At 31.6% G+C, this 16,650-nt stretch overlaps 1 protein-coding gene across 1 annotated transcript in view; it reads left to right on the top strand.

The window, feature by feature from the left end:
- The window catches only part of Trpgamma (Transient receptor potential cation channel gamma), a 422,855-nt gene that overhangs the window by 281,915 nt on the left and 124,290 nt on the right, over window positions 1-16,650 (top strand). The window lies entirely within an intron of this gene.

Here is a 16,650-nt window from a genome sequence, read left to right as displayed (position 1 = left end):
TATTATATAGTTTTCAAAGTTGTACAAACCTGTTTACACTTGTATAAAAAAAAGTGCGCAGTGTTGCACAATATGGACTGTTCAAATTCTATTTAATTTGACACCAATGTTTGTAATGAATTAATTGTATGCATATTGCAGAACTTGAAAAAAACAATTATTTGATTGTTTTTCTGGCAGGTGTATGATTATATTTGTCGGGGCTAAGCTTTGGTAAGCTTTTTGAAGCTTCACATATAAAAGCTACATTTGTATAGAATACAATTAACTGAAATATTTACGTATTATTATTAATGTCCAGATGACTATTTTAAGCTATAATAATAGGATACAGTATAATCGACAATCATCGAATGGGTAAATCGATGAATTAATTATTATAGCTATCCATTAAACATCCAACGCGGGGCAATTTGAATGTTTTGGGGGCAATGCGCAAATCACTAATATTTGTTAGATACTTTCCCACCTTGGATAACTCAACCGTTGTTACTAGATATAACTGATGTGGCCATGCAGTATCAAAAGACACTCTTAGAATTGCAAAATGATTTTAAATTTGAATTTTAGAACACTATTTAGTTGAATGTGGCTTTAGCGCTGTTAATGATTTGCTATTGAAAAAAAGAAATCATTTTGATTTCACAAACCGTAGAGATTTAAGATTAAAATTGACCAATTTAGTACCTGACATAAAAACTGATTTCAGCTCACATCAAGCACAAGAATCTCACTATTTTTCTTCCGAGTTGTATATTATGTAACATAATATAGATATTTCCTTATATTATATATTATTGCCCATGTGCATTTTTTATTTAAAGCAATTCATTTTTTTTTTTCATAATTTGATAGTAGGTTACTATAAAATGTTTATATGGGGAGGGGGAGATTTTTGAAGCATTTAAGTGGGGCATGTCACAAATAATAAGGTTGGGAAATACTGCATAGACCAAATACATATTGGCGAAAAAAAATAATTTGCACCCTTGTCCTCTGACATGGGCGCTCTGCCACTACTCAGCCTTCCCATTAACTAGTTTAAATATATAAATAATATCACGCTATGTATACATAATCGAATATCATACGAGCGTGTGTATAATATTTTAATGAATTGAATTTTCATAAAAATGAGATGAAATCTAAGATTCTAAGTGTAGGAAAATTCACGGAGCGCATTTCTGGTTCATGAAATACGTGACATGATTCTGTCAATTTGTCACGAAGAAAATGAAAAATATGTAGCCACAGTTTTTGCATTTTAAAATAACTTTATAGTATTGCAAACTAAATCTTCATCCATGATACCCTACAACATAAAAATGCGTATATTTTACACATGAAGCATTATAATTTAAAATCTTTTTTTATATAAATACAAAATGCTTGAATTTATAACTATAGAACAAAATATTTTCAATGCGTTAGCAGCATTTTATGGTGTATAAATTGACAAGATAGCGGCCTGTTTTAACATTTTCTTTGGTTATTTACTGACGTAGTATTATTAGGTTACTTAGATTTGTTATTCATTGTTCTCCATAAGCATAGAATGAAATGTATACATACATTTTGCCGCAAACAAATAAACAAATTATAAAAAAACTGTCTCAGTAAAAGACATTTTTATGTTTTCTTATATTTCGTCGTGAACGAAAAAAAATGTGCAAAAAAGTCTGACGTATTAAAATAATACTCGTTTACCTTTGTAGCGACGTTTGGTCTTGTGAAGTATTTATTATGTTGGGTAAAGCGCGCAATTTTTTTCAATTTTTCAAATGTTCAAATCACATCCGATTTCATGGTATAATGTTAAGTTTGTAGGAGTAGATGATATTCATTGAGTATCAAAATGATGGTTGTGCACATACATTTCTGTTAAAGCGCGTTGACACGGTCCAAGTACGATCCAAGTACACTTGGACCGAGTGCCATCTAAGTGCACTCGTATGAGACATCATCATACTAATTATTCCTATCCAAGCTACTTGGACCGCGTCCTACTCTTGCAAGTTAGCTTGGATAGGAATAATTAGTATGAAGCTGTCACTTGGACGGCACTCGGTGCAAGTGTACTTGGATCGTACTTGGACCGTGTCAACACGGCTTTAGAGGAAGAGTTTGCAAACAATACTAGTAAAATTATTAGACCTAGTAGCAGACTCTATCTTTCCGCGGAGTCAACGCTACCTGTTATTGGTTGAGTGCATTATTATTTAAAAAAAAAAAAAAAAAAAAAAACATTATTAACTTTGATGCAGAGCTTTAGGTAATGGCTATGAATAATTAGTTAATCTTTATCATAACAAAGCTTAACAATAAATAATGTTTTATAATGTCAAACCAAAGCTTTCCGTGTTCATAATACTATAACGTTGTCATTCGTTCTTGAAATCTGGCTTTTGCACTAATTACTTGTTAAAGTTAAGCATTAAATTTAAACTGATAGTGTCATGGGAACTAATATTAATTAAATTTGCGATGATTATAATAAACTTTAGATTATGATTATCTGCATGGCGATTAAAGTGTATTCAGGGATGATATTTAGTTAATTAGCACTGGCTGGCGTGAGTTGGTATTTTACAACGTTTTTCTTAGCTCGTATTCGTATTTGTCCGGTGGTTCTTTGTCCGGTACAAATCTTGCAATCGATTTTCAACTAACTTCCCGACTAGCTAGACATTTGAAACTTTTAGAATATATCAGAACACGATGCCAATGCATTTTTTAAATACTTTTAGCCATATTTAAGTAGAATTGAGTTCATGTTCAGTTACTTTTGTTTTGTATGAATAGTTATTTCGACACCATTATTGGTTGTTAGTCTGGGGTCCTAGCAACTAAATTATTAATATATATATGCGTTACTATGGAAATCAATATGACATGTCAAGTACAAATTATTTTGATCGTTCAAGCTAGTCGAGTCAAGTTTATATGGTTCAACAGAATTTTAAAACGTTGTATATAAAAAGTTATTTTTATCTTGTAATTATTTTAAATATTAACATAAATGTTGTTATTATCGAAAAAGAACGAAAATTATTAAATCATAATATTTTTTTTTATTTATTCAGAAAAATACATTATGTTGTATAATATACAATGTAAGTACAGATTATGCAGCATTTATGAATAATAAATAAAAGGACATATCAGGTGCACTCTTAAAGGGGGTAGGTTATTATTTATTTAGTTGAATAAAATATTACTATCTTATTCTTCCACTTCGGCAGGACCTCATGACTTAATATCGTGATTCGGATGCCATCGCACAGCCCTCTCGATGAGTTGGTCTCATTCGGTATTCTACGACATGCAAGGCCTGTGGCTACTGGAAAACCCATGACACTCACAAATATTGGATGCACTTATCTGGAGCACGTAATTTTTGCTTTAATATATTGTTATGGCATGTTAATCAGGCAAAACAGTGCTGACGATACAAACGGACACTTACAATCCTAATAATTATGACCGCTAGACTACGCCCATTCGTAAACGACTTGTGGATGCAACAACTCATAGAATTTCGTAGATTTTCACTCTTAGTTATTTATACCTGCAAGCCACGTATTTATCACTTGACTAAAATTGTGGAATGTCTGGGTATGAATAATGCACCCGAAATTTTTGGGATCCGCAGTTGAAGTGACGAAAAGCCATAAGAATCGGGATGGATGTGGAATTCAGTGGCACCTGTTACACTTTGTAAAATCGACCCCCTCCCACCGCCATAAAAATCAATAATTAATTATTATGAATATTTTTTTCGAAATAGACCCTTTATTTTTAAACTCAAGTTTGTATTGTGGTGAAACAAAATCGTCGAGACATAATTATTATTTTTTAACGTCGATGAATATTATTTTTCTTCAATATAGCAAGATAATTTTTTTTTTAAATGCTTGTCAATCTGCTCACTCGTACAATTGTCACGTGGTCAATAAATTTTCCGGGTACACCATAGAGAAAAATAGGTTACGCCCTGAATCGTTAAAACTCGTGGCACTTCCCATCTACATAGAGTAAACCTCTACTGAATACAAATCAGTATTCTGCTTTCGAATGATTGAGACATTTCCAATAATGAGAAGTAAATATTATTTCTGACTTATATTCGGTTACCAAATGTTTTTAAAAAGAAAGATGAAACAATGATAAGAATTTATATTTTTAGGCTGCAGACCTTTGAAATGAAAGCAGTAGTGAAATATTTTTTTACATGTTGGAGACTATTAATAAATCTACAGTTTTATTTGATCTATTTGAACCTTATAATATATCAATGGATTAGTGCACATATATCATATATCATATGTCCAGTTTTAAGTTAATTAACAAATATATCACCTAATTACACCCAATTAACGTATTTGGAAAGATTTTGTCTAGATACAATAAATAAAAATTTGTTGATATCTCAAGAAATCAATATACCAATATCAAATTCTCGAGGATCAAATATTTTTTCATTCAAGAATTCTAAAATAACTTTTTAGCACATTTTTCCATCTTGAACTTTTATTGTGTAAAATGTTCATTATTTTTATAAACCATGTAATATTATAGAGATTTGATAAATTGGGCTGTTGTTCTTGACGGAAGCATAGTTGGTTAGGCCAATTATGATCCCAATCTAATCCTTACACCCGCATAAATATCTCATACCTACTATCCTCATTTATTGTTGTCATCCAGGCGCTTAACTATTTAACAAGTTATCAGTCGCCCACGATTGATACAAAATCAGTTATTCATAGACCACGACCATGTCAACTTGCTATAGTGTGACCGTCGTCCAAGCAATAATTCAATTCGAACTCAGTCAATTAGACCACCTATCAAGCCGAGTTACCGGCACAGGTTATTTCATACATAACACATATGTACATAAATCGTAAACTAAACACCTGGCAATCCGTGATACTGGCTCTTGTGATATTTTAACAACCGTAAACGAATACAGAGTGACTCATCAAACGAGTATTTTTTCGAGTGTCATCATTAACCCAAACCCACAGTGTTTGCATACTAGTGAGTGCGTGCATGACTCTGGACCTGCTCCACCAATAAAGCCTAATTCTTGTCAAGAGAGAGCCAAGAGTAGTGACTGGATCGACTCCCGTTTAAACCACCCTCCCCCAACATCCACATCCACAATCATCCCAAATTACAGTCCACTAAAAAGCGCCGCCAATAGTATAAAAATATAAACGATAGCCATATGTAATAAAAATCACGCCGTATGGCTATAGTGCTTCAGTTAAACAAAACTGGAGACAAGTTGATGTCTGAATACTCGTTATAACACTGGGTAAACCAAAACCTAAACAAAACGTACGAGTGTTTCCACGCGATCAATAAATCTCGAGTTTTCCATGACGTTTAAAACTAAATATTTGCCAACACTATTAAATGTCTGGGAAACTTGGAAAGTAATTGTCAACACTGTGTCCCGCATTCAAGCTTTTGTCAATATGTGGTTTGACTTTCTGCGTACTTTGAAGGAGCGATAGTTAGCTTTTGAAGTAGCTTTCTCGAGCTTACAATAATTAGTTGTTCCCATAAACAAATAATAATTACTGTTGTCGAGATGTCGAGAAGACACTGTCGAAGACAAAAAACACACTTTTATATTTTAATATCATTTAAATCCGGCCTATAGTATGTTGACTAAACCGATTCGAGTTATAAAATTCATAATAATTATAGCTCATACAAAGTTATAATTACAACACTACATGTTTCAATATCCAAAGATTAACATAGCTACTACTTTGATGATATAGAAATTAAAGACATGGTATCTTCTTATTCAGATCGATATGAAATGAAAATATCAAATGCAAAACACTTAATATGGACAAATTTTCGTATAATTTATTTAATTTAAAATAATAAAAAATCGGTGTGTGTACTTATTTATATACGCGCATTAGAAGTTATACTTCTTTGGCGTAAGAAAACAAAATAAGCCGTTACCCGAGTCTATTAATATTACAGTGGATTAGGTTGATGAAATCATACGCGATTCAGCTGTGTCTCATGTAGCACATGATAATTTTAATTTAATTATTGTATTGGACCAAAACTCATCTTTGCCATACAACAGTTATAATCGATTCAGAAGTGCCCATGATGAATTAATAAAAAATCAAATTTTAATATATTTTTTGAATTATTTACCAACTCAACATTCACAAAATTTATTTATTTATTGATATATAATTTCCCTCATAAATAATACTTACATAAATATAGGCTCAAATCTTGATACACAATCTTTACAATGAAAAATAAATATACACTCCAATATAAATAAAGTTTGATGAATATAAATTAACAGTGTAGAATGTTAGTCTCCAGAAATTTGTTTATTATGACACAATATTGGTTATGTTTACAACACGTGCTCTTTACTTGGTTGTATTGAACGACTAACTAAATGATACCATGCGCATGTGCATGTGCATGTACCCTTGAGACCGAAATTAATATAATCATAATAATAAATTATGTGTTACATCGGCGCTCGCATCTTCGTCACACGCCAAAAATACACTCTGATCTGTTTTCCCAAACGCGCCAAAAGAAGTATAGCTTCAAAAATTCAAAGTTACATTAAACTAATCATTTCACTATTTACATGGTAATATTTTATTTAAATTATATTCTTAGTTTTATGGGGTAATTATAGGGGATCAAGTCCTGCCACATTAAAAAAGGGGCTAAATTTTGGATAGGTAAAAAAACAAAATAACAAGAAAGTGGGTTAACTTCGCAGTGTGACTTGACTGTGACAAGGTATAATTCTCGGGTGTAGATAAATATGGGGTAAACTTTTACACGTGTTACTGAATATATTATTTTCAATATTTTACGCCTGTATCATTAAATTTTGTCACATAAACGAAACGCGTATTCAATATTGATAATAATTGAAGACATTCAACGGGCGTTATATTTCTACCTCCGTTAAGTCATAAACCAAAACAAAATCTTAGTCTATAGCGATAGGCTTTCGTATTTCTATACATAAATTATAGGAATACATTATAGTTCAATAAAAGGGACGAACAACGGCACGTTGAGGGTTTGTTTTTATAAAAACTTGAACTTTTCAAGAAGAGGAATAATAATGATTCAGATGGTCACATTACCTACGTTATATCTAAAGTAATAAAAAAGATAATAGAACCTTTAAGGTTTTGAAAAATTGTTTATATACTTTCTTATAAATACGCGGTAAACAAGTATCGCAATAGCAATCATATAAATAACACTCAGAAGAAAACTTGAAATCTCTCTTTCTACGAAGACGTTTATTTTTTGTATCGGGTATTATTTCGTTTAATAATTATTACCGAACAAACTTTACATCAATATTATGAACATTGCGTATTTTCAGAGAAAACAAACTTTATTTCGTATCTAAATATCCGTGTTTTTTTCAAAAATATATCTTTTCTATAACGGGTAATTTGACTTATCATTTAAATGCTCTACGGAATAATAATAAATGCTCTACTGAATTTCTCGAAGGGAATTCTCGAGAAATTTTCGGGATTTACCATCCCGAATCTCGAGAATGGAAATTTTTAACATTTCGGGAAATCCCGGATCTCGAAAATCTTTTCTCGGGATTCGGGATTTCTTTATTATTAAATATTAATTGAAAAAAACGATTTTATATATGGAAAAAATGGACAGAAAATTCAAAATTCAACGACTGATCGGGGCATTTAACACAATTAAGCCAACGTCGACTTCAACGTCGTTTCAACAAGGTGAAAACATCAGGGAATTTTGTGTCTCGTGAAGCGTACGCGATTGTCAGACGCAGCGATTGACAGTCTGTGTTTTTTGAAATTCTATTTTAATAAGTATTTTAAATTATTTTGGCTTTCCTACTTCTATTTTGTATGTTTTCTTACATAAATAAAAAAAAATAATTTTTTGGAATTTGTTTTTACACAGATTTTAGGATTGTTACAAGTTTTTTTGAAATTTCCCGATTTCTCGAAAAAAAATTTCTGGAAATTCTGAATCTCGAGATTGAGATTTTCTCGGGAAATACCCAACTCTACATACGATTAGTATAATAGTATTATGTTGTATTTAAATTCAATTATTTAGAGTTGGTTATTTATAATTGTAATTATATACCTCTTATTGCAATATGTTGAACAAATAGTAAACAAACGCTCTTCGTTAAAAGTTAGTTTCAATATTGGTATATACGCCCCCGCATTGTATTTGTATGCAAAATCCAGAGCAGAAATATTCTTTATAAATTGGAATTTATATGTATGTATATTTATTATGTTATGTATTTGATTATATTTGGGCATTTCACAATTAATTTTCAAGAAATAAGGCATGCCTTCATGTCAGTGGTGTACAGTCCATAGATACTGTTGATGCAGAGCATCCGCAGAAATATTCGATGAATTACTATTAACCACTATCCATTTATTGGGCAAATGTACGAGTATGATAAATTGTACTAAACAATGCTTCTTCAAAAAGTTATATATTTCTTGAGATTTTTTCTATTGGTTGTTATAAATTGTTTGTGTTCTATCATGAATATTATGTAAATACGTGTAGCATATTTCAGAATTAACACCCCGCAATACCACATTATTTCGTCGGCCGCTGAATACAATATTGAATATAATTACAGCAGATAGTAGGTGCCTATATATTGTTTTTTACCAGACTCCCTATGAATAAAAGTGACCGCACGTTACTGTTTCTGGTATATTTCATTATTTTTTCCATGTTAATACAATAATGTTATGGCAAGATGTATTGTTGATCATACCTGAATTTTGATTACAGTATTTTTTATTTTTTTTTTTGTGAGGTAGTTATATTGAATGCTCTATGTTCCACTAAATACCAAGAGATGTGGAAGCAATCTGTTTGGAGCAGCTCTGCCTACAGAAATGAAAAGGAATCGCAGAAAACTAAATCACATGTAAAAATAAAAGCGCAATGTGAAAAATGATCCAATTTTTTTTTTCTTTTATTTTGTTAACTGTCAATTCATGGTGGAACTGCGGAAGTAAAGTGGAATAAAGAGGAAGTAAGGAAATAATAAAAAGGAATTAAGAAAAGTGGAATAAGTACTATAAAAAAATTGCGTTTTATTAAATAAAAACAACAAAAATGATCCAGATCAGGGGTCAGCAACCGGGACCCGCGTGACTAACGCTACCCGCACGTGAATTGTTTGCGGCCCTTAATCATTGACGCGATGACATTGCGGCCCATATACTTAATTATTTCAATAATATATTATACATGAATTCAAAATAAATAAAAAAAAATATCATTTGAAAACACACTATATTTATAAAATAAGCATATTTTTCGGTCGACTGATGAAGATTTGCATCCTTCAATTCAAAATTTCAGCCCGGGGTTTAAAAGGAAAACACTATATAATTATAGTCACATTAAGTCAGAAGAATGACAGTGATGCATACATAGTATTTTGTTTCCATTAAAATAAATCAATAATATTTTTTCATTTAGTTTGTTATCATAAATAATGTAGGTAATTATGTCATATTTCTGATTTTAAAAAAATACACACCCTATCTTTTTAAAACACTTAAGGCTGAAAAGGTTGCCGACCCCTGATTCTAAAAATATTAAAATCTAAATTATTAAAAAAAAAACATGAAATAGGCAATCATCTTTCAAATGCAACTAACTCACTTAACAGAGACAAATTGATGTTTCATATTATGTATGATAGATACTAGATAGCCTGTGGAGATGTTTGCTTCGCGGTCGGTTGGGCGTATCTGCATTAACATACTACATAGGTTCATGCAAGATTAGTCTAATACGTTTGTTGTAAAGGTGTATCCACTATTATAATAGCAGTTAGTCTTGTAATAAGCAGTTGTTACCTGGTAATGAACCCTAGTAAATAGGAATTTCTAGGTTAAAGTTTTGTTGACTTAAAGTGTTACTAATATCTGAACACCCACTAAATTTTCCTTTCTACGTGGCTTCCGAGAATATATTGCTCTGTAGCTTTGCGTTTAATATCAAAGCAGTTTCCCATTACGTATGGTATTATACTATATTCTAACTCTACATTGTTATAAACTATTATATTATATTGTGTGTGTATACATCTGCAAAAACATGGGCTCGAAGATCAATGAGACAAGAACGTATACAAGTATAGGCCCATTCTGATCAACTAAGTACTGTTATCATCGTGATATTACGATCTAACTTAATAATTATTGGTTGACCTAAGCAGACCAAATTTAAATTCATCTAATCACAATTCCCGCCTATTCAGTATATTATTTCAAAATATACCAATAGAGTCGTTAACCGCCCGGTCACTAGATTGTTCGTACAAAGTACCTGCAGTAGAGACTTGAAAAACGACAGTTGGAGAAAAGAGTGCGCAAGTATGCCATTTTTATTACCAACCCATAACGTAAACTCACGCTCAAACAACATGTAATCGAATAATATCTGTAACCGGGTAGCGATGTCATCGTCACCCATTCAATAGCGACATAATTTCGAACAGTAGATAAATGTAATATTATATCCAAATGTAACTTAGTTGCCTTAAACTCCACGAGCTAAAACCTACCCTTTCTAAGAAATCTCGCTCGATCATATGCTGTAATAAGTTGACCTAATGTCCTTAGTTTACAATACATAATCCCCCAGATCTCCAAATCAACGAATCGAGTATGTCGATAACTTTGTAAACCTAAGTTTTCTGTAATAACAAAAATGTCATTAGTGACAAAATAAAATTGAGAGTCATAACAGCAAACGGGTCCTACTTCAGTCTACAAAATCAGAAAAAGTGCCGATAAGGGTGTAGGTAATCGATGTATTTAAGACAAAATGTGGTGCGTAGGATGCATGGGTCCATATTAGAAGTAGAAGTGTTTGACATAACCTAGAGCTCTACAATATTTTCTAAGAAGAATGCATCTTCCTATTTGTTAATCTTGGTTGACTCCAAACGGTGGGTTATGTAGAAATAATAGATATTGCATAACCAGCAAGGGAAATCCCGGCCACCAGACCGGACGGTTGGAGGTCAATTGGTAGACCTATACTACGGTGGTCGGACAGTATCAACAAATGTGTTAGAGCGGTCAGTATAGACACGTGGAGGATACTGCCCCAGGATAGAGAGAAATAGATTATTTTAGAGTAGGTTAGGGCCTACCCTGGGTTATTAGGCCACTGATGGAAATGATAATAATACTCTAATGACAGGTAGTCATATTTTCTTTCCTGTTTTTACCCCAAATTAAGTATATTCTATACCTTCATAATGTAGAGGTTTATTGTAACGATTCAATTTCAGCCGTTCACCTACTCACGTTCTAAATTGAAAATTCCTAAGTATATTTATAAATTTTACGCATTCAATTGGAATCGATTCCTAACCCTCAGATTGCAAACCGAAATATTATGTCACGTATATGTCACTACGGTGTGAGGACTAATATTTTAATATTACATAATACCAACAAGTATTATTATGAAAACTATTTTGTAAACCTTGAAAATAGAACTCTATGAAGAATTTCTCAATGTATTGCAGGCCAGCTTGTTTATATCTAATATAAATTAATATTTGTTTATAACCAATCTCATAAACAAATTTTCATGGGCACGGTTAAAGTAACAGAGCCCATTGCAAGATATTTTAGATTATATTTGAGCATATTGCAATATCGCAAGAAGGGCATGTTTATTTTTATCAAAAATCTCTATTATATGAGTAAGCGTCAAAACTATCAATGACAGATTGACCTTATCGCATCGAAATGGACTACTCGCAGTGTAAACATAAGTCGGAATATTTTCAATTTTCCTAGGAAATAATATTGGAAAACTGGTGTTTACTTTCTATCGGAAAATACTTTCATGAGCAAACTATTTAGTCTAATACTTTACAATTTTCATAATATACCCAGTTGTTTAAATTGAATAAAAATTGTCGGATAAAATTAAAGAACTCAACAAGAAAAATTCTTCAAATTGTTTGACATTATAACCCTACATGGATCGTGGCGTCCTCTGTCAATAATTGTCTTGGTCTAGGTCTGTCTATAGCCGCTTTCTTCTAGTTTTGAATGCTCAAGGTCTTTACAACCATCTCAATGATATTCTTCCATCTTGTACGAGTACAACCAAGTCATTGTTTGAGTTACTTGGAAGTTCAAAAATGTATATATTATACACATAAAGTTTACAATATAAATATCACATACAATTGGTAATTTAAAAGTAAACAAATTATACGTGATAAAGAGTTTAATTAAAAATACATTGAATAAGTATTTACCACTTATATCATGGTCCACCATCAAACAAGTACAAAATCACGCCATTTTCCTCGGACTAGCGGCAAAAATAATTTAGTTACAAATTTATTACTTATAAATATCTTCTTTCTGTTGATCATGTCCGATCCGAATATGATCATATGGGCCTCCATAGAGTGAAGGGTTGTATTAACAGATTTTAGTTTTGTACGAGAAATGGATGTTAGCCACTCGCTCAACCTATTAGATCCATACTCTGACTCCAAACACAAATTTAAAAAAAAACAATATGTTATATTTACCAGACCTAGGATTCGAACCTGGGACCCACGGCATTATAAGTCGACGCTTATGCCGCTTGGCCATCGTGGGCGTATAAATACCGAATGTTTTATTCATTTTAGAGGTTGGCACACCAAATAACAATTTAAATAATGCACTGATACCAGTAGTTTTGACAATACATTCTTAGATTAAGGATTTCCCAAGCATTATTAATTTCATTTTTTTACGATAAACTATTGCATATTTATGTTTATCATTATAATTTATATTTATCATAAAAATAAAAATAAACTAAATACAATTATGTTTGTTTATTTGTACGTTATTTATTGTACTGTAATATGAACACCTTTACACTAAATATCAGCGCGGAAAATCCGAAATAAAATTTTTACTGACTCTTTTTATTTCAGCATGAAACTGAGTAAGACATATTGACAGCACTAATGCCATTTAAGTGCATTTAAGAAATCGATAGTACCTACGTCTTGAGAAGCTTTTATACTCTCACGAGATGGGGCTTATATCTTAGTGCTGATGTAGCTTTTAACGAACATCTTTGATAGTTATAGCACATACACGAAACTCTTGCACTGTCTGTGTATAGACGGCTGCGTTGGTATACTATAGTGATATAGTCTATAACCATTAACGTATTGTTATAATTACTTTAGACTGCACACATGCTCTGCCAGAATCATTCCATTTTTTTTCCTTTGTAATAAACAAATAAATACTGATGAATAATTAATTGTAATAAGCGTGAATTTCCAAACTACGTCAATTTATAATTGGTTCTTTCATTTGAAATATAAGAAAATTGATAAATTTTACTATATATTTTCAATTTTAAATACATATTGTATATACTTTAAACTGAACGTAACTAACACTACATTAAGGATTATTCTTATAGATTTTTATCAGATGGCTGTAACTTTTCTGGTAAAAATACATATTTCACTATTCGATATTGTATAGATAGGTTTATCCCATATAATTATCAATTACTATTTATAACTTACAGCGTATGTCAGTGGCGATGACTCTATACTGAGTATTATTTAACGTTTATCATGACTCGTAAATCCATAATTTTTCTATTTTTCATAATAGCTCCTGTACACGTGCATGGATAAACTTGCACAAATAGTGTGTATTTTAAACTATCGTGATAATAACTGTTTACACAGACTGTCTCGCCAATCTCATTCTTCAATAGTAAGCGAGACGCAATTTTATCATTGTTTGTTACTATACAACAGGTCTTGAAAATCGGTTAACCTAAAAATGAATCTCTGCGCAGTGTAGCTCGTTTTTTTACAGGCAGGTTCACTAATATCGTTCTACCCCGCAGGCGCAGATATTGCATGGTCCAATTGTCGCGTGAAAATTCAGAACCTTTTCAACTTTTTTGATTCATGCATGCAATCTTGCAACTTAGAATAATACAGTAGTAAAGTACAATACCTACGACTACGATTCTAAGAGAATCATTAAGAATATCGTGAATTATTTATTACTAGTGGCTTGTAAATAATATATACTCAATCTAAGTGTACTACTTTGGCCTTGGCTTTCTCGTTTAGTCTTTAGTTTTTGTAATAAACATTATTTTTGCGAAATCAGTACAGTAGTTTTTGAAAAATTTCAAGTAGAACACTAAATTATTACTTATATAATAGTATAATGTAATAATTAATTGAGTTAGCATTTACTTGGTAGAATTCCATTTTAAAAGAAATGAAAATATAATTATTATTAAATTCTACAGGTTTTTTTTAAATGTTCGTCGATAGCTATTTCGGTTGTAACACCATTATCAAGACTATTCAGATAGGCCGTTTGTCTTTGCTTAAATACAATTATTACAATTAATAATAAGTATACAAAGTCATAATATTGTTTGAACGAATAAGAAAATGTATTCTGTCTCTATCTATGCGTATAGTATTTAAGCAAAGGCAAACGGCCTATCTGAATAGTCTTAATAATGGTGTTACAACTGAAATAGCTATCGACAAACCTTTTTAAAAAAACCTGTAGAATTTAATATTAATTATATTTTCATTTCTTTTATAATGTTATAAGTATATTATACGTAAAATTGAAATTTACTTGCCTTTTAATGATCATATTATCAAACTTTCAATATTCGTAATAATTACGAGTATTTTTACTAACACATTCTTCCATACACAGATGATCCAATGAGTTTGTGTTCCACCTATAATACAGCACAAAGGGAGAGATCGACATAAAATATAAATTTACGTTGTTGATATAACCATTTTAGGTATCCTTTATCCGGGGCTGTCATTAAGGGACCTATGGACGTAAAAAGACGCCGCATTAGTGACTATTCGTATGGCATTACTAATATATTACAAAATAATTTGATTTATATGTCATACTTATTACGGTTTATAGATGAGGCAAAAAATTGTATTTACTTCTAGTTATATTACAAAATATGGATTTTAGTTACGTAGTTACTATTAAACTTTGGCTGTTACGAGTATAGTATAAAGGGTGGCAATCAAAATTCCATTCACTTCAAATTCCGACAGCGAAACCTCTGAAGGGGACGGTTAAGTTAGGTTAGGTTAGATTATTTTTATGTTAGGCGTATGTGGCAATTTTCCATGACGTAGATAAGTTGGTCGCTTTATCAGAAAGTATCTTAATCTTAAAAAAATGCATATTTAAGATAATGCGCATATCTGTCACGTCTACTTAATTATGCAAAATTTAACATCGATATAATATAATCTATGAAATATCCAAGCCAATCGGATACCTCTTCTTATGTCAAAATTTTATTTAACGGATTTTTCCCTATATCCACTATGCGGAATTTCGTGTCCTGAAATCTGTACGTCTGCAGTTCGCCATATCACACTTCACCGTGAAATGGTCTATCAGAAATATATGGTCGTATATTAAAGACCGTCCAACCTCTTTGAGTCGTATAGTTCTGGGATAAAATTAATGTCTAAATAAAACACGGTTCTTGTCAGTTTACAGGAAGCCAGCGGCAAACAAATTTTGAAAATAGCCGATATACGGATTATTTGTCAGGTTGGGTTAGGTTGAGGTAGGTTAGGTTAGGTTATGTTTTCATTCTTGAATTCATGAATTTTGCCAAAATCGGCTATGAAAATTGAATTAACGTTCATATTGAATCTAAATCGGTGTCCACATTGGCAACAAGTTTCTGGCAACCTCATTAAATTTCGATTAAGATAATTTTTGGTCAAACAAATTTGAGAAATTTAATGAGGTTGCCAGTAACTTGTTGCCAATGTGGACACGGCATAATAAAATTGGAAACCGTATGACGGTCATCTTTTTCCGTTAGAAAGCTCACGGCGAAATGTGCTACGGTGAAATGTGTTGCGTACAATTAACATGTAACCGCGGTATTTAGAGAAATATTTCACCGAAGTCAGAGTACCTATACGTTTTATAACTTTGCACTTGTTACTAAAATGATACGCCTCTTTGTCTGATTACCTCACAAAAATTAGATCAAATAATATTCATTTGTATTAATATATTATGTAGTCTCAAATAAATAAATAGATAATATTTATGAAAAAAAATAGTTTTTGAATATAATTACATCATTTTTATCCTAGAACTGGAGTACAAAGTTGTGAAATGGTAGCTCTACCATTGTATTTTCAAACGGTTTCTTTCTGAGTCAGAACCGCAAACAAAAATGTTCTATGATCATATGGGCATCTGTCGCCGATGTCTGTTTTTACAATAAATGGATGTTAGCTACTTGCTCAACCTATTAGACTCATACCCTTGTCCTCACACCCATTGAAAATTAACATGTGAATATTCCAGACCGCGGATTTAACCCACGATATTATAAGCTGACGCAGTAACCGCTCGGCCATCGTGTTCTGTTATTACTACTTCTTAATACTATCACTAATACAAGATATTTGACAACTGCTCGAATCACTGATTAATCAAATAACTCGTTTTAGCTTTGGTTTTGTCA

This window comes from Rhyacophila brunnea, unplaced genomic scaffold (genome assembly GCF_057557595.1).
Source record: "Rhyacophila brunnea isolate RB1 unplaced genomic scaffold, BYU_Rbru_1.0 scaffold_8, whole genome shotgun sequence".
Lineage (NCBI taxonomy): Eukaryota > Metazoa > Arthropoda > Insecta > Trichoptera > Rhyacophilidae > Rhyacophila > Rhyacophila brunnea.
The sequence above is the reverse complement of the archived record's forward strand: the minus strand, read 5'-3'. Positions and strand labels throughout refer to the sequence as shown.